The sequence below is a fragment of the Macaca thibetana genome, chromosome 15, assembly GCF_024542745.1.
Source record: "Macaca thibetana thibetana isolate TM-01 chromosome 15, ASM2454274v1, whole genome shotgun sequence".
NCBI classification, from domain to species: Eukaryota; Metazoa; Chordata; class Mammalia; order Primates; family Cercopithecidae; genus Macaca; species Macaca thibetana.
In genome coordinates, this window is record NC_065592.1 from 96,092,831 (window position 1) to 96,117,205 (window position 24,375).

The 24,375-nt window shown below is 40.6% G+C and overlaps 1 protein-coding gene across 3 annotated transcripts in view; it reads right to left on the bottom strand.

The window, feature by feature from the left end:
- GKAP1 (G kinase anchoring protein 1) overlaps nucleotides 1-9,182 on the bottom strand; it is an 81,718-nt gene extending 72,536 nt beyond the window's left edge. For 2 of the 3 annotated variants that reach the window (XM_050761673.1, XM_050761672.1), the window contains exons 1-2: nucleotides 8,861-9,135; nucleotides 8,323-8,454 (exon numbers count right to left, since the gene is read on the bottom strand). The gene's annotated coding sequence lies outside the window, so the exon portion shown is untranslated. Of the gene's footprint in view, nucleotides 1-8,322; nucleotides 8,455-8,860 lie in introns of all 3 variants that reach the window. The other variant, XM_050761671.1, reaches the window with a different exon arrangement.
- Between the last annotated feature and the right edge of the window lie 15,193 nt (nucleotides 9,183-24,375).

Genomic DNA, 24,375 nt, shown 5'->3' on the forward strand with positions numbered 1-24,375 from the left:
AACAATCCTATATAAATGTTACTTTCTTGAGCACTCAAGGTACAATAATCCTATATAATTGTTCAACTATCATTATATTCAATTTTAAATGTTGGGGCTATTAATTGGAAGTGGCAGCTGTATTACTGTTCACAAATATTCACTGTCCCTCCCTGAAGGGGAATTACACTATACATCACTTCTCTGTTGAAGGCAGGCATAACTAGGTAACTTACTATGGCCAGTGAAATATAAACTTTAAAAAGCTTTACAAGTCAGTGTGTGGTTCAACGTGTCCTCTTTTCCTTGCCTCTGTGATTGCAGAAGCATATACTGAGATGGAATCTCTATCAGCCAGATCTAATAAAGTCTGCAACCACAGTGAACAAAGCCCCCTCACTAACCTGTGATGGACATACAGCTTCAGCAAGAAAGCAACTTTGCTGCTTTCAGCTGCTGAGATTTTCAGATTGCTTATTGAAGCCTTATCATGACTTATAACTTACACAAAGAAATCTCTTTCCATTCTAGGACTGATATGAAAACTGTGAATTTCATATATGGATTATTTACATGCATTAAATGTTCATAAATTTCTATTCTGAAACATCTCTCCAAGGCTCATAGAAATTTTATTTCTGTAGCATAAGACAGAGCTACCTTACCAGGGTATCCTTAGACAGTTTCCCTTAGGCCTTGGGGCAGCCAGAAACCCCTGAAAAAGTAAGAGCCTCTGTTCCAGTCACTTCCAGATACAAGCAACCTCATCCGGTGCTCCTCAGTGGGTAGCTCCTGCACATGCCACTCTGGAGTTATGTCAACTATGAAAAGGGAAGTGCTCCAAGTCCTAGTAATCTACCTCATCAGACAACTGCAGAATGCACTGTTACCCATTATTATAGACAGGCTTGTAAAACTGTTGGAAGATTATGTTCAAGGTGCCTCAACAGCAAGGCACGCAGTAGAATAAGCAGGAAGTCAAGAACGGGGGAGCCCAAAATCTAGGGAGCAAGGTTTCCTTAAAGCAACAGCCTTAAATCTCTGTATTGATTATATTTTTCCACATTTGCCAGTGACATCCATTTTCAGCAACATCAAATCTAGCTGCAAGGTGACTGCTCAAACAATGCATATGCTTTCTGTCACCTAGAACTTTGTCATTACTTTTAAACACTTGAAATTAGAAAGTCCAATTGAATCTGAAATCCTGTCATTCACTGATTTATTCATTTGTTTATTTTTGAGACAGGGTCTCGCTCTGTCACCCAGGCTGGAGTGCAGCAGCCTGATTATGGCTCACTGCAGCCTTGACTTCCTGGGCTGAAATGATTCTCCCACATCAGCCTCCTGAGTAGCTAGGACTACAGGTGTGTGCCACCATGCCTGGCTAATTTTTTCTACTTTTTATAGAGATGGGGATCTTCCTATGTTGCCTAAGCTGGTCTCAAACTCCTGGGCTCAAGTGATCCTACTGCCTTGGCCTCACAAAGTGCTGGGACATGAGACATGAGCCACCGCAACTGCCCCAAATCCTTTCATATTTATCACAAGAAATTTTCTATTACATTTTTGATGAAAAGAGCTGTTAGATCATTTAAAAATAATTCCAATTGTTGCAAATTACTGAATGCTTAGATAAAAATTGCTTGTTTTTATTACCTCCTCATACAAATGAAGTTTTAATGGACACTCAATCCTAAGAAATCATTATTTAAAAGTCTAGATCAGGAACTGAATATTTTCATTGGTGGATAAACTGATTTTAAAAATGAAAAGTTAATGTTCACAGAAGCAAGTACAATTATCTCATTAGAAACCCTGAAAAGAGTCTGAAGTTTTATAGAAATTCAACATTTAGTATCTTTCCTATTAATTTATATTGTTTTACTTATCCTAATCATATACTATAACAAAAACGTTTTTCACATTTTTTTCCATCTAGTTCAATACAGACACCTTTAAATCTCTTTCCAGTTTTGGGAGAATGAGATGCCTCTGGTTCTTTGTGTCAGTAATGCAAAAAGCAAATGGCAGGGAGCACCAGCACAAGACCACTGACCTGGAGCCAGAATGCCCATCACACCCAACCTGCTACTTACTGTAAGTCCTTGAGCAACCTACTTGATCTCTCTGAGTTGTTGTAAAGACTGAAGAAGTTAATATATGTAAAGTACTTAGAACAGTAGCCAGAAGCACTCAATATAGTCATGCATCACTTAATGATGGGGATACGTTGTGAGAAATGCATCATTAGGTGATTTCATCACCGTGTGAGTATCACACAGTGTACTTACACAAACCTAACTGGTACAGCCTACTATCCACCTAGGCTAGATGGTATGGCCTATTGCTCCTAAGCTACAAATCTGTATAGCATGTGACTGTATCAGAGGCAACTGTAACACAATGGTAAGTATTTGTGTATCTAAAGAAAAAGTACAATAAAAATACTGCTTTGTATGTCCATCATTGACCAAAACAAAACATAGTTAATGCAGCACATGACTATATATGCATTTACAGGTGTTACTATTATTATTAGACTGAAATGTGCCATGAGACACTATGAGACATAGGAGAATTGGTACAAACTATTTAAAAATTTGACTAAGCATGCCTGACTCCACTGCAAAGTGTTTTGAAACTTAAACAACATGTGACCCCTATACAAGCTAAGGCTTTAATCTTTGAAATGAAAGAAAAATGTTTTTAGGCATTGAGTAGTAGGTGAGTGGTCAGCCAGTGAAAAGAGTTAAAGACCTAAAGATTACACATAACATACTACAGAAGGAAAACACCTATCTACCAGAAACCCAAGAGTCACATTTGAGACTATATCTTAAATAGTGGGCATATAATAGATACTAAATGTTTCTTGAATGAATGAAAAGTAACAAAAGAAAGACAAAGCAAAAAGAAAGTATTATGACAAATACTGTTAATCAAGAAAAAAACCAATGACAAACACTCAAAAGACAAAATTATTTTTCTGGTAAAGCAGCTACCTATGCTACGTCACATCAGCAACTTACGTGTTAACATGTCTTAACTTCCGAAAGGGTAAAATGGAAAGGGGGAAATGCTCCTTTAATGATCCCTTGTTTGATCAGGGTAAGGTGCAAAAAAAAGAGTAAGATAGTGGCAGCCACTTGCCATTATATTATACTTTACCTAACAGTAAATATTAAAGACAAAAAATAATACTACTTAATCTGCAGCTAAGGGGATAGGAGATGAAACAACTGGAAGGGCTCAATCATCTGTGCTATGTTATACTTAAAAAAAAAATAGCCAACGTATCAACACATCATCTACCTCAACAGCCTTGACAGAAATCTACATACTATGTCAAAAGGTACGCTGAGCAGTACTTCAGAAGTGGAAGAGAAGGAAATGTAATTTTAAATGAAAGAAGGGACTAAAACTTAATATGAAAATAATCCCCAATTTCTAAATATGTCTATTATTTATACACATACCAAAAAGAAGAAATACAGGGGTTACTCACTAATTTTCCTTTCTATAGTTTTTACTATTTCCCCAAATGTTCTATAATGACTATATATATACACACACATACACACACACACACACACACACACACACACACACATATATATATATATATATTTTTTTTTAACTGAGACAGGGTCTTACTCCCACACCAAGGCTGGAACAGTGGTGTGATCATGGCTCACTGCAGCCTCGACTTCCTGGTCTCAGGTGATTCTCCCACCTCTGCCTCCCGAGTAGCTGAGACTACAAGCATGTGACACCATGCCTGGCTAATTTTTTGCAGAGTCAGGGTTTTGCCATGTTGCCCAGACTGGTCTTGAACTCCTAGGCTCAAGCAATCCCCCTACCTCAGCTTCCCAAAGTGCTGGGATTACAGGAATGAGCCACCATGCCCAGCTCTACAATGATCGTATTACTTCCAAAAAAAAAAAAAAAAAAAAAACCCAGAAAGAACAAATGGTTATCTATACACAAGTTGAAAAAGTTAAGCATAATGTAATCAATACAATATTGATTTTTTTTCCCTGTGTCAAAATTTAGAAAGGGCAACTACAGGTCAGAATTGACAATGAGACGCCTTTGGCCATTCATATCAGTGATGCAGAAGTCAAATGACAGAGAGCAACTATCGAAGACTAATACGTTGCATACTTTTAAGAGAACATTACTCTCATTAACTAATTTTTCAGAATTTTCAAAAAGATAGTCATGTTATGCAATCCAGGAATTCCTCTGTAACTTTTTTTTTAACCTTGATGAGAAAGAAATAAATAGGGAGACTATGAAAACATTAGGCTTTTAAAAGATACTGTATTTCAGGTCATGGCTAGGTAACATTAGTATTCCTTCAGTCTTGTGTCCTAAACTTCTGCATCTCCACATACAGCCACATCTAAGAGATGTTAGAATAAACAGATTCAAACACAGCTCTTCTCCCTCCCTCTCTATACTTCTTCAAATACATTTGGTCTTTAAAAGTTAGACGCTTCTATGCTCAGTCATTTATATACACATAATAATTAAGGCATACAATGCAAATGAAAATACACTGGACTGCCAATTAAGTTACATACATTAGTCTATGAATATGGTGGCTAATACTGTATATTAAACATTTGCATATTATTAAAATACTACACAAATCAGGTTTTTGGTGCAGAACTCTAATGATTATTTTATTTATATATTTCCCCTCTTCCCTTGGAGCTCCTTTTAAAAACAATTTCAGGGATATCTCGGCTCAGTGGTGCACACCTGTAATTTCAGCAACTTGGGAGACTGAGGCAGGAGATCACTTAAGTTCAGGAGTTTGGGACAGCCCAGGCAACATAGCAAAACCCTATCTCATAAAATAAATGATAAAACTAATTTCAAGGATAATGTATAGTTGAAGGAAGACAAAATAAATTTACAAGATAATTTTAAAAACAGAAACGCTTCAGGGCAAAATGTGAAATAAACACACATTCTCAATATGCAGGCAGTTCACCATTTATAAATATATATTCTATCTTCCACAATGTAAAGACTACCACTACTAAAAACTATTAATTTATACTTAAGATGGCAGCAGGCCAGGCGTGGTGGTTCATGCCTGTAATCTTGGTACTCTAGAAGGGCTGAGGTGGGCAGACTGCTTGAGCCCAGGAGTTCAAGATCAGTCAGGGAAACATAGCAAAACTCCTTCTCTACAGAAGGAGATATGCTTCTCTACAGAAGGAGATATACAGAAGGAGATATACTGCTAGTTAGCAGGCATAGCAGTGCATGACTGTGGTCCCAGGTACTTGGGAGGCTAAGGTGGGAGGATCACCTGAGCCTAGGGGTCGAGGCTGTAGTGAGCAGTGATTGTGCCACTGCACTACAGCTTGGGTGACAACCTGAGACCCTTTGTCAAAAAAGAAAAAAAAAAAAAAAGATGACAGCAATGTCAAAAGTATAACAAAGTCTCTATTTTACAAATACTTCATACCCAAAAAGCCAATTATTTGACTTATTAAATGTAACAGCATGTTAGCGCTTTCTACGGCAACCCTCTTTCTTCAGATTTTGCATGTACTCCAAGAAAAAACAACTTGAAATTTCTTGAACACACAATTAGTTTACTTGTTCATATCTTTAACTATGCTGTTCTCTTTTGTCTACGATGCCATCTATCTCTTAAACGAAAAACTTCCATTTATTCCTCAAAATCATGCTCAGGTGCTAGCATATCTATGAAGCGTTCTCTGACCTGTTCTAGAAGTCAAACATTCCGCCTCTGTAATATTTCCATATTTTAAACTTACTATTATTGAATGGACTCCAAAAAATTATCTCTTTATTGTTGTGCCTAGTCCCTAAGATCCTGGTTTCAAGATCCTGAAAGACAAAGAGTTTCTATCCCTTACAAACACCACAGGACCTGACACACAGAAGACACATTTATGAACTTAGTGTTTTCTTCATGTTTACATTCTTCAAGTACACAGCTATCTATGCAGTGAAAGATGTGCCCTACAAGTAGAAAAAGAAAAACATGAAGTACACAATAGACAATCCTCAAGTCCCATAATGCAAATGTGCATGAGCAATTATTAGCAGTTCAAAGTTGTTTCATTATGGTAAGTGCCATTCTAACTAATCACCACAACCAATTTTGTCTAGGAAGCATATCTGGTTTTAAAGTGTTGATTTAAGCCAGCTGGGCTTGGTGGCTCACGCGTGTAATCCCAGCACTTTGGGAGGCCAAGGTGGGTGGATCACGAGGTCAAGAGATCGAGACCATCCTGGCCAATGCACATGAAACCCCATCTCTACTAAAAATACAAAAACTAGCTGGGCGTGGTGGTGCGTGCCTGTAGTCCGAGCTACTTGGGAGGCTGAGGCAGGAAGAATCGCTTGAACCTGGGAGGCAGAGGTTGCAGTGAGCTGAGATTGCGCCACTGTACTCCAGCCTGGCAACAGAGCGACAGACTGTCTCAAAAAAACAAAAAACAAAAGTGTTAATTTAAAAGAATTAGGATGCATTGGTTGCTTAAGTAAACTGCTTCTAAAAATGAATAGCCTAAGCTACAAGCAAGAGAATTTCTTTTTTTTTTTTTCTCTTTCCGTATACATTGGGTCTCACTATGTTGCCCAGGCTGATCTCGAACTCAAGTAATCCTCCAGCCTCGGCCTTCCATAGTGCTGGGATTACAGGCATGCACCACCACGCTGACCTAAGCAGAAGAATTCCTAAGTAGCTGGTAGTCTTGGCCTCTATCAAGGTTTGGAGGCACACTGCCATTATGACCTTATCCCTCTCCACTATGACCTCACTAGAATCAAGACAGACAGCAGCAGCCATATCTCAGTCCAGAAGACCACAATTAGGGAACTTCAGCACACACACACACACACACACACACACACACACATTATATATATATAAACTCCTTAAGAACCACAAAATATATCACTTTTTATAAGATGAATGATAGCCATCTTATATTAACACTACCAATTAGCCTGACCAAAAAGGTATCAATGTAGATGCCAATTAGTGTGGCCTCACTGAAACATAACTTAGATCTAAATTAACTGAGCGTAATATGAAATGGTATAACTTAGATCTAAATTAACTGAGCGTAATATGAAATGGCACCAAGTATCACTGATTTAACACCTGGTGAAATAAAAAATTGTGTTATTTCATGTTCTGTTCTTCAAATAACCAGACAGTATCTTTCACTTTGGCTTCTTAAAAATTAGGGTTCACAGGCCGGGTGTGGTGGCTCACACTTGTAATCCCAGCACTTTGGGAGGCCCAGGTGGGCGGATCACGAGGTCAGGAGTTCGAGACCAGCCTGGCCAGCAAGGCGAAATCCTGTCTCTACTACACACACACACACACACACACTTAGCCGGGCGTCTGTAATCCCAGCTACTCAGGAGGCTGAGGCAGGAGAGTTGCTTGAACCTGGAAGGCAGAAGGTGCTGTGAGCCGAGATAGCGCCATTGCACTCCAGCCTGGGCAACAAGAACAAAACTCCGCCTCAGGGAGGAAAAAAAAGGGTTCACAATCAGCAAATGTGAAGTGCATACTAAAACTCTGCTCCAAACACACTGTAAATAAAGTAAACCCAATGGGTATGCCCCAAACTCCATTTTTTCCTCATAGTTAAGTACTGCCATCCCTCTCCAATCTGCAGTTCCCACTGTCTGCACGCCAAGAAAGTTAAAAAATACAAGCAGATACTGAGTGAGGACCTGAGGGATTCTCCCACGAGTAAAGTACATGTATTTTCATTTGCCCACAATGTTCTTTTGGTCAGCTTCTGGATTTTGCTCTTACTCCAGAATTGAAGCTACTGTAGTGTTATAAATCTGTTGAGAAAAGAAATCTAGATTTCTATGAAGATTTTTAATATTTTAATTAGCCAAAAAGCTTCTCAAATATTTTTATAACTACAAGTCACATTTATTAAATGATTCCAGTTACAATCCCAGGCACATTTACTACACAACAGACAATGTTAAATGGTGAAGACAAGTGTCTCTGGCTTTTTAGTATAAGACAGATGATCTTTCATTAGTCCTTCCAATTAAAGCATTAGCATCAACTCTGAAAAATCTGGTGAAAGACTGAAAAAGAGGATGAAGAGAAAAGGCAATCAGACAATTTGATAAACTATTTTTGTCATTACTGTTCAATATTTATGAAGCACCCTAATGCTCGAGATCTGACAAAAATTCGGAAAGGCTGTTCCAAACAATAACAGAAGAAAATAAATCAAGTTCGTTTAGTTTTCAATAGCTGGCGGGGGAGGAGGAGGAGCACTATATTCAAAAAGTAATTCACTATACCTCATTCATGAATGAAAGCCAAATTTCACCCATAGGCTGTTAACCGATGCTCCGAAACTTATTCGCAAAGTACATAGAGAAAGAAATTGCGCTGGGCGAAACCTAACTCGGGCAGAGAAGCGGCTTCAAAACCTGAAAGGGAGAAAACGAGTCAGGTCGTTGCTCCAGAAATTTCCGAGCGCCCAGCTCCCCGGGAGGGAGCGCGGGCGCCAGCGGCGGGGAGGGGACGGTGGCACCTGTCACTCGAGCGGCCCCCGCGGGGTCTCAGGAGGCTCAGCGGCCGCCGGCCTGGGAGTCTGCTGCGAGTCCCTCTCCGCCGCCCGGAGCCTTGCGCCCAGCGTCGGGCCGCGGCCCTTTCCGCGGAGCGGCCCTCCCGTGCCCTCTGCCCAGCGGCTCCGGCCAGTGGGGCCCGTCGCCTCAGGCCGAGTCCCCGCCACCCGAGCCCCGGGGCGCCGAGGGGAGCGCTGTCGAGCCGCTGCCTACGCCTCCGGGGCGCCGAGCGGACCCCCGCGAGGCGGGCCCGCCTCCGCGTACTCACCGGGCCTCCCGGGCCGCCGGCTCGGCCCTCCTCTCCCTCCTCCCCCCGCCGCCGCCTCTCCCGCGGCTCCCCGGGCGGCCACACTGGGCGTTGAGACTGGTCTGGGTCAAGTGTCGGCAGGGCTGGGGGCAGGCTCGCGCCGGGCTGGGGTCGCGGTCGGCCCGCGGGCTGGGCACTAACGGGTCCCGGGGCGCCGGGGCGGACCGCGGCGGTGAGCGCGGCTGCAGGCTGCGGTGAGGGGCGGGGAGAGCGCGGCTGCGAGCAGGCGGGCGGGCGGAGGGTGGAGGGAAGCCCGGGCGGAGGGGGCGGCGTGAGAGCCTCGGGGCGGGGGCGGGGGCGGGGGCGGGGGCGGGGCCTGGCGCGTCCGCCGTGCGCGGGGGTTTGTTTATTTTCGCGGTTGGTGGCGGCGCTGGCGCTGGTTAGAGGTTCGCCAGTGACGTGCGCGCCCGAGTTGGGGGAGACGACCAGAACCACCTGCTGGAGAAGGGGAGCTACGGGGGCCGGGCAGGGTCCAAACGCCTCACGTAGGCGGCGGCACCACGGTCTTCGGGGTCACAGGGAAGAGAAGGGCTCTCGAGCGGGTGGAAGGAGGGAGGCTTCCCGAGGGAATGAGACTCCAGGCCACTCCCCCGCAGCAAGGCAAGATCACCTGCGTCTCGGAGAGCAGTTAGAGGGCCCTGGAGTGGAAAAGGGCGGTGGGACCTGGTAGCCCGGGTTCCCTGCAACGTGGGGTTCGACCTCCAGGCAGTGAAGTAGGGATGGTCCTACAAGTCAAGATTCCAGTAGCAAGACTGCATCAGTCTCTGTAAGGAAAATAACTAACATTTCTCCGTTCCCTGTAGAGTTGCAGGGCGCTTTAACGTTATCTCCATCAGGTAGTAGTGGTCTACGGGCGAAGTTAAGTGACTTAGCCAAAGCCTCACAGCTAATAAACGGGAGAGCCGGCACCCAGCCGTACTGGCTTCCAATTCTGTGAGCTTACCAGCGCATCACATTATCTCCATAAATCCCCCTGATTCAACTAATAGTAGACGCCCCACAGGTAAGATGCTGCAGAGTTACAGAGGGGAGTTGAAGATATCTTTGCCTTCAAATAACTAAGGAATAAAACAAAGATAAAATAGACAATAAAAGACAAACCATGATAGGTTCCATGTGAAAAGTGGTAGAGTGCTGCTGGGAATCAAAGAACCGTGTATATCTGTCTTGGGGATAAAGAAAGAAAGGCAGCATGAAGGAGTAGGCATTTGGGATTGACCTTGAAGGAGACAGAGTTTTACAGCAAGAAGGGATAGCATGAGTATATATACGAAGGCGAATCAGTGAAAGTTGTGTTGGGGAAAGAGCAAAGACTCCAGGGTATGTTGAGAAGTGGCAGAGACAAAGGAGTATGGGGCCTAAGATACCAAATGGATGAATTTGTATTTAATTCAGCATTTTGAGTTTTCATGGTTTAGAAGTTTGGGGGAAGAAAAGGAGGTTTTTTTTCTTTGCAATATTGATTTATCTGTGAGGGGAAGCAGAAATTAGAGGTGGAAAAACTGACAGTTCTACTGTAGGCCAGGTAAAAGGTAATGATGAGTCTGACCTAAAGGGACAGCCAGGGGAATTTAAAAGAGCATGGTTGAGAGATGATGCGCATGCAGAATCTATAGAATTTGGCAACTGATTGATTAATTGTGGGTGGGAAGAGAGAAATCAAAGAAAGTGGAGGTTTTGAGTTTGTAGATAATTGCAAGATTGAAAAGAGACAATTACAAGCAAAGGAAAGGAGGAGCTACTTCTTGAGAGAAGATCAGTTTAGATTTGGACATTTTAAGAATTCAAAGGGTTGTCAAGACAGCCAGAGAGCCATGGACACTAATATGTTAGAAATAAAGGTTTTGTAGTATGAGAAAGAGGACCGAACTAGAAAATAGACTCATTAATAATCAGCCTAGCGGTGATATTGCTGTGAGATAAAAGAAGAAGACAACGGTCAGAATCTTGGAAAACACCCTCTTTAGAGTCTCACTCCTCAAAACATGGTCAGTGGCCCAGCAGCACTGACATGAGGACGTTAGTTAGAAACTCAGAATCTCAGGGCCCGCCCCAGACCTGCTGAACCAGCATCTTCAACTGAACGAGAATCTGAAGAGATTTGTGCCACATCAAAAAGTTTGAGAAGCTCTGATCTAGGTGAGCGAAGCCAGCAAAGAAAGGGTGTAGAACAGAAAGTGGGAGGAGAATAGGGTAATGCAGAATCATCAGCAAGGTAAATTGGAGTTTCACAAAAGCAGGACTGAAAGGAGTGTTGATCAACAATATCCAAAACCACAGAGGTTGAAAAGCACAAGGAAAGAAGGTATGTTTGCATTTTGTGATTAGGTAGTAGGGTCTTTAAGACCACATGGTTCTCATTGAAAGCCTGGAAAGAAAGATCCCCTTTCTGGTCGAGGTTGGTCTAGGGATCCCATCTTCTCAGTTGGGACATACCGAGATACGTAGATAGATTTGACAGTGGGAGAAAGTAGTTTCCCTTCCCATTGCTTCTATTTTCTCAGCAAAATGAGGAACAAGATCATTTCGGCAGACTGCTAATTGTCCATCACAATTTAGTCTCCCCTTCTCCCTGAAAACACAGACTGCTTTTCTCAGCCTGTCTTCCAGTTGCATATGGTCAAGTATTAAGTTATAGGACGTGAGCAGATGTTATGTCTGCCACTGTCAGGCCAAGGCGTTTACTTTGAGAGTACTTGTGCCTCTTTCATGCATTTTCTTTTCTGCCAGCTGGACCGTGGACACAGTGACTCTACTTCAGTTATACAGATGACCACAAGCCTCCGGAGTTGGCAGAGCCACAAGAAAGAAGGTGCCTGGATGAAGGAGAGCTACCCACTGACCTGGACACCCAATTATGTGAGCAAGATATATTTCTATTGAGTTGGAGCCTTAACATTTTGCAGTCTATTTGTTATAGTAGTTTAGCCTACTCTAGGTAATGTAGTCCTTAATGGGAAGTAATGAGAAAAGAAGAGAGAAGAAGGGAGGTGAAATCAGAGTTTGAGTGAGGGAGAATGAACTGACTAAAGAACATGGTAAAGTTTCCAGGCATTACTAAGAGCCCCATTGAATAAGTGGTCATGAATTTAGAGTGAGGCTAGCCACTTGGTTATGCAATTTTCTCCAGCCATAATCAGTTGCTTATGTGCAGGCACTGAGTAGGCAGTTTTGGCAGTAACCAGTACTGAGATTTGACCAGGCAAGCATAATGAGGAGCTAAGGGCAGAGTTGGTGATGGTAGAAGCAAAGGAGGCCTTATAATTTCAGAAGTGGTAAGAAGTAAAGTTACGAGAGGAGTGAAGAATGGTAGAAAGATGGTAGAGTGACTGAATTGGTGTTTTTGATTAGGTTGAAGAATTGTTGAAGTTTAGTTACTATATGGAATGACCTTGGAACGATAAGAGATGGTTGGAGAGTGGAGGCTTGAATTAAATTAGAGGAGGGGCTGTAGTTATCCGTAATATTGGAGTGTAAGGAATGCATTTGAGAATGGATAATTGAGGTACCAGAGGGTACAAGATCCTCTGAAGGGAGGTCAAGGAATTGAGATGCAGTAAGGATTTTGAGTGAACATCCACCTAGTTATATATATCTATTCTACATACGTACATACATATATACACATACCCCTCACAAAGAATTACCGCAAGAGTAATACCACAATAGTGTTGTAGTAGTGTGTAGTTTTGGAGAGAGTGATAGTAGCCCTAGTACTAAAATCTTTCATCTATGAGTGAGGGGTTGAATTCTCCAAATTAGGCTGCACAGGGACATCAGTGGTTTAATATGTTAAACTCTTACAAATATCACATTTCATTAAACAGATGCTTTCACGTTTTATGTTGCTAAAGTAAGATTTCTAATTGCTTCTCTCCGACCTCTCAAATTACAATGGTAACTGCCTTCTTTTACAGGAAATGCCCATCTGTCTGTATTATAAACCAGACACATGCCAGGTTTTCCAATTTAAATGACAGTGCTTTAAAACTTGTCATAGACTACTCTGTCCTACCTCCAACGTGTATTTCAAGTAGATACATCTACAGTGATGCTAGCTCTGCCACATCAAACAATGCACAGTAAATGTTCAAAATCTACATTAAAAACCTCAGTTATAAAGAGCTAGATACCCTGTTTTACATGATGTGATTATTATTCATTGCATAATCAGAACATCTGTATCAGAACATCTCATATACCCCATAAATATATACACCTGCTGTGTATGCACAAAAATTAAAATTACTATTATTTTTGAGATGGAGTCTTGCTCTGTCAACCAGGCCAGAGTGCAGTGGTGCAGTCTCAGCTCACTGCAACTTCCGCCTCCTGGGTTCAAGCAATTATCCTGCCTCATCCTCCCAAGTAGCTGGGACTACAGGTGCATGCCACCATGCCTGGCTATTTTTTGTATTTTTAGTAGAGACAGGATTTCACCATGTTGCCAGGCTAGTTACAAACTCTTAATCTCAAGTCATCCACCCACCTCAGCCTTCCAAAGTGCTGAGATTACAGGCATGAGCGACAGCACCTGGGCCAAAACTTAAAATTAAAAATTAAAAAATTAAAACTTCAGTTATAGCTTAAGTTAACAATAAGTGGGGATTGACTAAAGACCTGATAAATTGAAAATAAGATTACTCGTAGCTTGGGAAATGATGTACTATGTTATATAACGTAGGGGCTTTGGACTCAGACTGCTAGGGGTAGAATTATGAGGTTATTGTGAGAATAAGACACGTTACACACACACACACACACACACAACCATTCTAAAGACTACAAGTACATATAAGCATTAAGTTAGGTATGGTTATTCTATTATCATACTTATTTCTAATTATTATGGAATTGCTTTGACTGTACATGGACTTTCCCTACTTAGAAAATGTTCATTACATCTGTACATGTTAAAACCCAGTGGCAAGTGGACTTCTGGTTAAGCATAGTTCATTGAACACACGTTTGTCTCCACTTACTCCAGAGACCTCATTAAAATGACAGTAAAGGAATAAAAAAGATATAAATCTATAAAGAAAAAGCAAACAGGGAAAGAGCTCCCCGCTGAATAAAATGCCAACAAAACTTAGGAACATGGAAAACAGATGGATGAGTGATCACTGACTTACCAAAGCCTCCAAAGTGACTACTTAAGCTTTTGGGAGGAGGCAGAACCAGCCGTTAAGTGAACCTATCCATGTCACAGCACCCTGGAAAGGCTCTAAAACTAGAGCTGCCTTCTCTTCGAAAGTAGAGGGAGAGCAGGGCTGAAAAGGAGAATTCACTGTGAATGTTTTCTAAAGAGAATGAGATCCTGCCTCCCCTATATTCCCTACTCCATTCCATGCTGCCCAAATTCACCAGAAGATGGGTGGTTTACTTTCTGGAGAGGTTGATTCAGAGCTCTCCTGGGCACCAGGCAGAGCTGAAGATAGGGATGACTCACTACACAGAAAAGCAGAATTAAGTGAACTTGTGCATATTAAATTATAAGGCAGACCCCTTTCCCCCAGCTTCATTCACAAATTCAGATCCTAGAATACTGGGATCCTGTCAAGAGACTAGAAGCTTCCTCTTAGGGGAAAACCAGCTGCTCCAAGAGAAGAGGTCTCCAAATACTGAGGTTTGGGGATCCCATGGTGAAGAGTGTGGCTTGTTGCCTGTCTCCTACGGTCAGCCCAATAGTTAGCAATCCCTGATTGTACCTACAAGGGCTCTCATCAACATTTGATTGCCTCATTCTTTTATTTGAAAAATTTTGGCTGGGCACACGGGCTAACACCTGTAATCACAACACTTTAGGAGGCTGAGGTGGGAGGATCACTTGAGCCCAGGAGTTCAAGACCGGCTTGGGCAACATAGTGAGATCCCATCTCTACAGAAAAGAATAAAAAATTAGATGGGTCTAGTGGTACACACCTGTAGTCCTAGCTACTTGGAGGCTGAGGCTTGGAGGAGCATTTGAGCCAGGAGTTTGAGGCTGCAGTGAACTGTGATTGCACCACTGTACTCTGGCCTGGTTGACAGAGTGAGACTCTCTAAAATAATAATACAAATTTTAAAGGTTTTTTAGAGATAGGGTATCTCTGTGTTGCCCAGGCTGGCCTGAAAGTCCTGGCTTCAAATGATCCTCCTGCCTGTATAAATTAGTTCAACCATTGTGGAAGACAATGTGGCAATTCCTCAAGGATCTAGAACTAAATACACTATTTGACTCAGCAATCCCATTACTGGGTCTATATCGAAAGGATTATAAATCATGCTACTATAAAGATACATGCACATGTACGTTTATTGTGGCACTATTCACAATAGCAAAGACTGCGAACCAACCCAAATGTCCATCAGTGACAGACTGGATTAAGAAAATGTGGCACATATACACCATGGAATACTATGCAGCCATAAAAAAGGATGAGTTCATGTCCTTTGCAGGGACATGGGTGAAGCTGGAAACCATTATTCTCTGCAAACTGTCACAAGGACAGAAAACCAAACACCACATGTTCTCACTCATAGGTGGGAATTGAACAATGAGAACACTTGGACACAGGGCGGGGAACATCACACACCGGGGCCTGTTGGGGAGTGGGGGCTGGGGGAGGGATAGCATTAGGAGAAATACCTAATGTAAATGACGAATTGATGGGTGCAGCAGACCAGCATGGCACATGTATACATATGTAACAAACCTGCACGTTGTACACATGTACCCTAGAACTTAAAGTATAATAATAATAACAAAAAAGATCCTCCTGCCTCAGCCTTCCACGTAGCTGGGACTACAGGCGTGAGCTACCATGCCCAGCTATCACCTTATTCTTAAATGTGGTGAACAGCTGATTATCTCCGTTTATTTGAAGAAACCTCCTTACATGAAAGACATAACCTACAATGAACAAACAAGAAAAGAAAAAAAAAAAAAGAGCTTCAGTGCCCAGGTTTGGTGGCTGACACCTATAATCCCTGCACTTTGGGAGGCCGAGGTGGTTGGATCACTAGAGGTCAAAGGAGGGTGGATCACTAGAGGTCAGGAGTTCGAGACCAGCCTGGCCAACATGGTGAAACCCCATCTCTACTAAAGATACAAAAAAGTAGCTGGGCATGGTGGCACACACCTATAATCCCAGCTACTTGGGAGGCTGAGGCAGGAGAATTGCTTGAACCCAGGAGGCAGAGGTTGCAATGAGCTGAGGACAAGCTACTACACTGCAGCCTGGGCAATGAAAGCAAAACTCAGTCTCAAAAAAGAAAGGAAAAAAAAAGGGCTTGGAGGAAATAAAAGCAGTGCAGAAAGCGAGAAAACATGTCAAAATCAAGAAATTCTCAAAAATTTTAGCTTCCATATACTCTTCTCCCTCAGGAAACTGCTGGAAGGAGCACTCCATCCAAGTAAAGGTGTATATCAAGAAACAGGAAAATGTGGCTGGGCACAGTGGCTCACACCTGTAATCTCAGAACTTTGGGAGGCTGAGGCGGGTGGATCACTTTAGGCCAGAAGTTTGAGACCAGGCTGGCCAATATGGTGAAACCACATCTCTACCAAAAATAAATAAAAAAAATTTAAAAAAAAAAACAACAAAAACCGATGTGGTGGCACATGCCTGTAATAACAACTACTTGAGAGGCTGAGACAGGAGAATCACTTCAACCTGAGAGGCAGAGGCTGCAGTGAGCTGAGATTATGCCACTATACTCCAGCCTGGGTGACAGAGTGACAGTCTGTCTCAAAAAAGAAAAAGAAACAGAAAAACGTGGGATCTGGTAAACCGGAACTCCAACAAAGCCGAAAACAAAGAGAATTCCCTAGATCAAGCTTTTCCAACCCGTGGTGTGTGGCCCAGGATGACTTTGAATGTGGCCCAACACAAATTTGTAAACTTTCTTAAAACATACTTTTTTGTGATTTTTTATTTTATTTTTTAGCTCATCAGCTATTGTTAGTGTATTTTATGTGTGGCCCAAGACAATTCATTTTCTTCCAATGTGGTCCAAGAAAGCCAAAAGATTGGACACCCCTGCCCTAGATGAAGGTGAAGAGAGGTTCCAGGAGGTCAGCTGTGTAGCAGGCCTGGAGAGCACACTAGAGGATGGAAGCCTCCAGAAGGGATGTCTCCAAGAAAAGAAAATGGAAATGATGGATTACCTAATATGTCTGAACCTTTTGAACAAAATTTCACAACTCTGGTGGAAAATACGGAGATGTAATTGTGATAGGTATAGAGAAAACTAAGCAACCAGCAGGTGTGGTGGCTCACATCTGTAATCCCAACATTTTGGGAGCTGAGGCGGGAGGATGGCTTGAGCTCAGGAGTTTTAAGACTAGGCCAGGCAACATTTTGAGACTTTGTCTCTACCTTAAAAAAAAAAAAAAAAAAAAAAAAAAAAAAAAGCCAGGTGTACTGGTACACATCTGTAGTCCCAGCTACTCAGGAGGCTGAGGTGGGAGCCTAGGAGATTGAGGCTGCAATGGGCTATCATTGCGTCACTGCACTCCAGCCTTGGTGAAAGAATGAGATCCAGTCTCAAAAAAAGAGAAAGAGAGAGAGAGAGAGAGATAAAACTAAGCTACTTAAGAAAAAGGGAATAGCCAGACACAGTGGCTCACGCCTGTAATCCCAGCACTTTGGGAGGCCTAGGCGGGCAGATCAGGAGTCAGGAGATCGAGACCATCCTGGCTAGCATGGTGAAACCCCGTCTCTACTAAAAATACAAAAAATTAGCTGGGTGTGGTGGCGGGCGCCTGTAGTCCCAGCTACTCGGGAGGCTGAGGCAGGAGAATGGCGTGAACCCGGGAGGCGGAGCTTGCAGTGAGCCAAGATCACACCACTGCACTCCAGCCTGGGCAACAGAGCCAGACTCCGTCAGAAGAAAGAAGGAAGAAGGAAGAAGGAAGAAGGAAGAAGGAAGAAGAAGAAGGAAGAAGAAGAAGAAGAAGAAGAAGAAGAAGAAGAAGAAGAAGAAGAAGAAGAAGAAGAAGAAGAAGAAGAAGAAGCAGCAGCAGCAGCAGCAGCAGCAGCAGCAGCAGAAGCAGAAGCAGAGAAGCAGAAGCAGAAGCAGCAGCAGCAGCAGCAGAAGCAGAAGCAGCGGAAGAAGAGGAGAAGAAAAGAAAAGAAGGAGTGGGAGGGGGGAGGAAAGAGAAGGAGGAAGAAGGAGAAAGAAGGAAGGAGGAAGGAGGAAGAAGAAGAAAATAATAAACTCCAAGAAAAACAAAATAGTCACAGCCATAAAAAACAACGAAATCATGTCCTTTGCAACAACATGGATGCAGCTGGAGGCCAATTATCCTAAACGAATTAGTGCAGGAACCAGAAAACCAAATACCATGTATTCTCACTTACCCCTAAAAGTTAGATGCCCTTCCTCCATACTCCCACAGTACCCTCTATATTTTTACCAGAGTCATCATATTCCTCTTTACTTTGTGAGCCCTTAAAAGCAGAGACCTGGTCTGTTTTACTCATTGGTATGTCACTACAGTGCCAGGCTCATTGTTTGCATTCAAATGGTTGTTGCATGAACAAATTCAAATGTAACTGCCTGTTTACTTGTCTTTCCTCAACAGGCTGTATGTTCCTTGGCAGATGGATCTGTGGTTTATTAAGCTTTGTTTCTTTTAGCATTTAGCACTCAGCATAAAGACCTAGCGCATAGAAGTTTATTGAATAAATTAACTTTGTCAGCAGTATAATCTTTAAAATACAGTAAATAGCATTGAGGAATATATAGAAAGTATTCTCAAGATACAGAGAGACATGGGTTGCTCAAGATTGTTCCTTTGTGTTTCACTTATAGGAAAAATACATATGAAAGATCTCATACTATAGACTACAAATGCCAAATGACCTACTGTGCTCTTACCACCCTTAGCCTAGAAATAAAATAGAAACAATTCCTAAAGAAATAGTCTTTAAAATAAACAGCTAAAATTTTATCAACAACAACAAAAAAGTAGTTGGGGTTTCTGCTCATTAAATTAGTTTGTATGGTAAGCACCATCTAAGTTTCTTGATTCATGGCATGTGTTCTTAAACCAATTTACTATCCACTAAAAATAAATAGTGATCAATATATAAAAAGCAGTTGTATTTCTTGACACTAGCAATGAACCATCTGAAAATGAAATTAAGAACACAATTCCACTTACAGTAGCATCAAAAAGAATATTTAGAAATAAATTTAACCAAAGAAGTGTAAGATATGTGCACTGAAAACTAAAAAACATGGTTAGAAGAATGGAAAGACAGCTCAAGTTCATGGATTGGAAGACTGAATATTGCTAAAATGGCAGTACTCCCCAAATTGATCTATAGATTCAATGTAATTCCTATCAAAATTCCATGTCCCTTTTTGTAGAAATCGACAACTGGTCCTCAAATTCATATGGAAACTTAAGGGACCCCAAATAACCAACAAATATTGGAAAAGAAGACAAAGTTCATGGATTCACACTTTGACTTCAGAATTTACTACATAATCAAGATAGTGTGGTTCTTTCATAGGACAGACATATAGACCAGTGGAATAAAATTGAGTGCAGAAATAAACCTGTATGGTCAATTGGTTTTCAACAAATGTATGAAGACAATTTAATGAGGAAAGAATAGTTTTTTTCAACCAATTATATTGACACAACTGGATATCTGCATGCAAAATAATGAAGTTGGACCCCTACCTCATACCATGTACAAAAACTAATTCAAAATTGATCAAAGACCCAAATGTAAGACTTAAAACTGTAAAGTGCTCTTCTTCTTCCATCAAAGCTGGTTGGATGTGATTTCCATGTTCAGATACAATTTATGATACTTGCTCCTTTTGAGCATGCATACATTACAGAAGCATTTTTTGATCAGTATGTTTACATGTAGTTCTTACAGCTTTATGTATATATGAGCTCAGAAACATTATTACCATCTGAAAAAGCACCCCTAATTTTCTATTTCCTTACCCTGATTTACTCTCTCCATAAGTAGTATCACTGGACTATAAGTTCCTTGAGGGATAGGGCTTTTAGTTTTCAACTCTATCAGCAAAAATATAAAGGTTGATAGAAAATATAAAGCAGGGAAATGCCTATAAATTAAAAGCCTGTAGAAATTCCCATCTTTACATTTTAGCATTTACATATAGATGCCATTTTTTAATGTTTTCAGAAAATAAATAACTTTAGCTACCAGCCCACCCTTTGGAAGAGGTACAGATTATTTCCTATGTAAGAACTTAACCCCACAGTGCTGGCCCATGTGTTGAAGGGTGAAGGGCCAACTAAACTCACATAATCAAATGCTTAAACCTAGCTTCCTTTCTCATGGGAGATACTGAATTTTGTAATAAACCTTACTAAGAATACCTCATACCACTTAAGGTAACTCAGGAAAACTGTATGTTAGTATTCTTCTTTTCTGATTTATGTGTTCACAATCAACTAGAATACTTATGATTGTAGGTTCCATTACCCTTAAAGTCTTGACCTTCTCTTTACTTGGCTGCTCAGGTCATAGGTGCTGTGATCTAGAGAAAAAGTATTCCTTACACTGGCAAATACTTGCACACTAAGGGGAATGAGTTTCCCTCTGAATGTTTATGAAGGACAGGCCACTATGGTAATGTTAAATTTAATTATAATACACTTCTTGTATTTAGGAGCTAAAAGTCTCAGATGCTAAATGAAGACTGATTTGCTTTTTATTTGATCATATACCTATACTTGTGCAAAAAAATTAACTTCTTGTTTTATAGTTTCTTTGGGGGAAAATAGGGTTTAAAATTCATATCAGTTTTAAGAAAAGTTATTTTTCTAGACATAGTTCAACAACTTACAAATGTAATTGTTACTAAAAAAATAAGTAATAAATAGCCAAAAACTGGTGGTCAAAGATCCAGTAGAAAACATCCTCTTTCACTCATAAATCAAAGAAATAGTCATGAAGCATTTCTATGCCTATAAAAATAGATTCAGCAAGTCTTTAAAACATTTTTGCTAGAATTCACATGAATCTTCCCAGAGAATACTCTTATTTATACTGTTGAAACATATATAACTAAAATTGAGAATTTGTTTAGAAGATATATATAACTAAAACTGAGAATTTGTTTAGAAGATGTCTTATGATTTGCATATTTATAAAATAAACATCCATGTGTGCCAGTTATCCCATTTTGACATCCAACTGTATAGAAAACCTACTTATAATTTAATCTTAAACATATATGACGCTTCAATTTTCAAAGTGCTTTCATTTGATAAAGCATTTATTTGATAAAGCAAGACTATTTACTATGTAGCAAAAATAGTAATTTCCCTCCTAATTACTTTGTGTTGCATTTGAAAAATATGATTTTGATTTTAGATGTGGGGTAGTGATTCATAAATAGATTTTTTTTTAAAGACTGGTTTAGAAAATATCATTTAATGTACTCTATTAATAAAATTACAGCCTGTGTCATTCTAGTCATGTCTAACAGCTGGTGACACCTGGAGCTAGCCAGGAAAGTATCTGGTGAAACAGATGGGCTTAGCCCCAGGCCTTGAATGGAACAATTCAGATGCTGCCCAACCCTCCCAGGTGATGGAAATTTCAAAAGGAGATTAACTCCTCAGTATTAAAATACCTTGCCCTGTTCTCATTATTCCCATCTAGAAAAAGCATGCTAGAAAGTAACGACAACACTTTGACTTTAATAGTTATAAATTATGAAAATGATCAATTAGTTGAACTCAGATAACTCCTCACTGCTTTTCACTCCTAGAGGATAGGACGGTGAAGTTCAACTACAGCCCACATATGAAAATGAGTAATGTTAATCCAGCCTCTCAAGGCAGGCCAGTAGCTGCTGGCTTGTAATCTTGAATTAAAGTTTTTTATACACAGGTTTTTCGGTAGACAAATTCAGGGATATTTTAGCAGAGGGAAAAAATAAGCAAAATAGTTGAGATATTATTGTTTTGCAAAAATAAATCCCATTTTGCCTACAGCAGTTTTTTGTTTGTTTGTTTTGGCATATTGTTCATGGTTCTTCAAAGGTAAGATCACTTAAGTCCTAACTGCCTTCCTTCAGTGTATGTTGTTAGGTGATTGGAATTTACCACAAACTGCTATTTCTTGTAATTCTCTATTGAATGGCTCCACAATTTATATTCAAATATGATCTAGGATGGCTTCTTTTCATAATATCCTGAGTGAATAGTAAATATAGGAAAAGGAACCAGTATAAAAATATACCAGTATAAAAAATAAAAACCAGTATAAAAAATAGTTGTCTATTTTTAAATGGCAAAGCCAGTACTAATCAAGAGTATTCTTTAGTGTCTAGAGATAGCCAAAGGTTGAATTTAAGTTTCAGTCCTTATGCCAGAGAAATATATTCTCTCAAAATATTTTTTGAAAATCCTTTGCTTGTCTATGGAATGCTTTCAAATAAACCTCTTTCCCTCCTGTCTCCCTCCCACTCCAGTCATCTGTCTTAGAGCTATTAGAATCCTGGATCATTGTGGGAAATGAAAGGTAAGTACATGCCTATAATTAAGTGTGGAGTGGGGTCCAAGGAATGGTTCGTTTAAAAATAAGACACTTCAGACCACATAACTTTTTTTTTTTTTTGAGACGGAGTCTGCCTCTGTTGCCTAGTCTGGAGTGCAATGGTGTGATCTTGGCTCACTGCAATGTCTGCCTCATGGGTACAAGCAATTCTCCTGCCTCAGCCTCCCGAGTAGCTGGGACTACAGGTGTGTGCCACCACACTTGGTTAATTTTGTATTTTTAGTAGAGATGGGGTTTCACCATGGCCAGGCTGGTCTTGAACTCCTGACTTCATGATCTGCCTGCCTCGGCCTCCCAAAGTGCTGGGATTACAGGTGTGAGCCATTGTGCCCAGCCAATCACATAACTTCTAACAATATTTACCATATTGGACTTGAAAAATTGTACCTTGCTTTGTATATGTACTGTAGTAAGCTTGAAAACACAATAATACAGTATACAAATAAGGTTTAAAAATACTTCCTTTTGGTCTACTTTAATTATATAATTATTAATAATTTCAAATTTCCAAGAATCATTAAGTATACATTTTAAAAATATATTGAATTTTATCTTTTCTTTTGTGAATGATTTTGTTCCTTAGGCATATAGGGATCTTGCTCTTTATAACAGACTGTAAGATTGTTGTGTTTTTCTTTTTTTTTTTTTGAGACGGAGTCTAGCTCTGTTGCCCAGGCTGGAGTGCAGTGGCACGATTTCAGCTCACTGCAAGCTCCGCCTCCCAGGTTCACGTCCTTCTCTTGCCTCAGCCTTCCGAGTAACTGGGACTACAGGTGCCCGCCACCATGCCCAGCTAATTTTTTTGTGTTTTGAGTAAAGACAGGGTTTCACCGTGTTAGCTAGGATGGTCTCGATCTCCTGACCTCATGATCCACCCACCTTGGCCTCCCAAAGTGCTAGGATTACACGCGTGAGCCACAGGGCCGGGCCCTGTATTTTTCTCTTAAAGTACTGTAGATAACTGAATAGAGTTGTGTGTTATAATTAACCAATAGAACATAATATGTAAGTCTAATTCAATATATTTGGTTTCAATCAAATTACAGTTAGCATTTCAAATAGTGCCAATTCTGTTGACTTACTGTAGAAATTCCTGAAGGAAACATAAAAACAGACAAATGAGAACTATGCAAAATATCAAAAGCTATCATTGTAACATCAACTTTTTCTGAGATTTCTTTTCATAATTTCTTTTGTTCTGATTACCTCCATGTTGAAGTCATGTTGGGGTAGACATGAAAGCCATTATAAAAATCAAACACTATTCCAGTATTTGATGCTTTATCTTTGTATGCTGTACAGTCCAAGGAATGGAAGGAATCGCAGCAGTCAACCTTGGTGTAGGCAATAAGGGATGCATTATTTACAGATAATTTAAAAACAAAAAAACCTATGAAAAGTGAGCCTGCTTTTATCAGCAGCAATGACAGTGATAAAATACTTCTCCTTATTGGGCAGAGGCTCCCCAGTACCCTACCCTTGGTGTACGTCTGCCAACATAAGCTCAAAAGTACTATATGCCCAATGCTTTTGAGATGCTTATTGCAGATGGATCTCATTCTCGCCTTTATTTTCAATTTTTGAAAATATAAATGTAGAAGAATATATTATCAGTGTTAAGGCAGCCTACAATCTGTTATAACTTTAAATGTAAAATATACATAATGAATTTTTTTAAAAAAAATTCCAATGAAGTTGAGAGAGGAATTGTGGACATAAGTAACTTTCTACCTGAACTTTTAAATACTGATACCCCACTGTTTGAAAGTCACGACTAGGTGCCTAAGGAAATAAGTGAAAAATCAAAATATGTCATACTTGCATTTAATGTATGAGAATTTGTTTTGACCACAGAACCCAACTCCCACTGAGGATTTTACTCCCTGATAGTCATTCCAAAACTAAGACTTTTATTTTTTTCTATATAAG